Consider the following 1,753-nt stretch of genomic DNA (forward strand, 5'->3'; position numbering starts at 1 on the left):
AATTGGAACTAGAGATCGAAAAGGTCATTTAGAGGTTATTTAAATTAGTACAAAAAAAGGATGGTATTTATTACGTTAAGACATTTATTAATCCGTTCTAGAACATTCTATACGCTTCTATAAGTCGATGAAAGTCTTAGTTATAGATAACTGGAAGAACACAGACTGTTCAAAATTTTGATTCGAAGCAAACGAAGTCGCGAGCAACATTTACTTCTTAATATATTGATATCATAAATCTATTAAAAGTATTCTAAATTAATATTAAATAAAACCTTTCGTGGCATAGAAAAAGTAGCACGAAACAAAACCCAGTTCATTTAGCTATAAAACACCCTTTTCCCATCCCACTTCCACTACGACCCTAGTTCCAGTGCCCGCGCCGACCCTGCGCAGATCGGTCGTGCGTCCCTTCCGTGTAATTCAATGATTCCTTAATAATTTTATATTATTCATATTACAAAGGTTATATGAAAATATCGAAGTATATTCATGTTGTGATTAGTGAATGGTAAAATCGGTTATCGAATCTGGGAGTAATGTAAAATCCACATAGCTATAGCTGTCCAATAGAACAGACGTAAAAGTGAAATTTGTTAATTAACAAAAAAAAATTGTGTGAAAATTTATTAACCAAAATATAATAATAAAAGTGATTAAGTGAATATTAAAATTAGATTTTTAATTATTAATAGTGATTATAAAATATACTTAAAAGTGTGTTTAAAATAATGTCTTTTGTATAAAAATATATACATTTCAAGTGAAATAATTGAAGTGAAAGCGACGACCCCCCGATTTAGGTCAGTGATATACCTTTACTAGATATAATTCTCTTTTTAAAATGGCTTTTTTTTACATTTATTCACTAATAATTACTTTAGAAGATTCATTTTCATATGAAATTTAACAAAAGACAATCTTAAATACTTAATAATCAACAAATTCATTTAATGTTTCTATATTTTATATGATTTAACTCGCGTGAAATTAAAAAAACAATAAAAAATGTAGCTTATGTTATTCACAGATAAATTACCTTTATAATGGTGAAAGAATTTTTGAAATCGGCCCAATAGTTTTTACGTAAATCGAATACATACAAAAATACAAATATATCTACATTATTTGTCACTAAATATAAATAAACATAATTGTTAAGTAAGAATAACAGTTTACATTAATAAAATTCAGAGCTAAAAATACTACGTTAAAATCTAGGCTAGAAGTATAATATTGTGCACACATATTTCTGTTACTACGAAGCAAGCACTGAGAGAGGATTTTACGAATAACATCCCTTAAAAATTTAAATAGAGTATGAAAGTTTGTAGACGTCTTTTTCCTTGTATAGAATCAATTGAAAATTGTCATAAAAACTTTAACTTCGCTAATATAGTGCGCAGTATGTACTCTATCAGTATATCTGAATTCTCTTCTCTAGCATTTCTGAAACACAATACATACTTACCCCTACGTAGTGTACAGTATGTACTCTTACATCTCTATCAGAATATCTGAATTCCCTTCTCTAGCATATCTTCAACACAATACATATTTTCCCCTACGTAGTGTACAGAATGTACTCTTACATCTCTATCAGAATATCTGAATTCCCTTCTCTAGCATATCTTCAACACAATACATACTTTCCCTTACGTAGTGTACAGAATGTACTCTTACATCTCTATCATAATATCTGAATTCTCTTCTCTAGCATATCTTCAACACAATACATACTTTCCCCTACGTA

The 1,753-nt window shown here is 28.9% G+C and overlaps 1 protein-coding gene across 1 annotated transcript in view; it reads left to right on the forward strand.

The window, feature by feature from the left end:
- The first annotated feature begins 752 nt into the window (after window positions 1-752).
- The window catches only part of LOC106106960 (lachesin-like), a 96,574-nt gene continuing 95,573 nt past the window's right edge, over window positions 753-1,753 (forward strand). Inside the window, exon 1 of the mRNA XM_013287658.1 lies at window positions 753-803. The gene's annotated coding sequence lies outside the window, so the exon portion shown is untranslated. The remainder of the gene's footprint in view (window positions 804-1,753) is intronic.

Source organism: Papilio polytes, unplaced genomic scaffold, assembly GCF_000836215.1.
Source record: "Papilio polytes unplaced genomic scaffold, Ppol_1.0 DF824492.1, whole genome shotgun sequence".
Taxonomy (NCBI): domain Eukaryota; kingdom Metazoa; phylum Arthropoda; class Insecta; order Lepidoptera; family Papilionidae; genus Papilio; species Papilio polytes.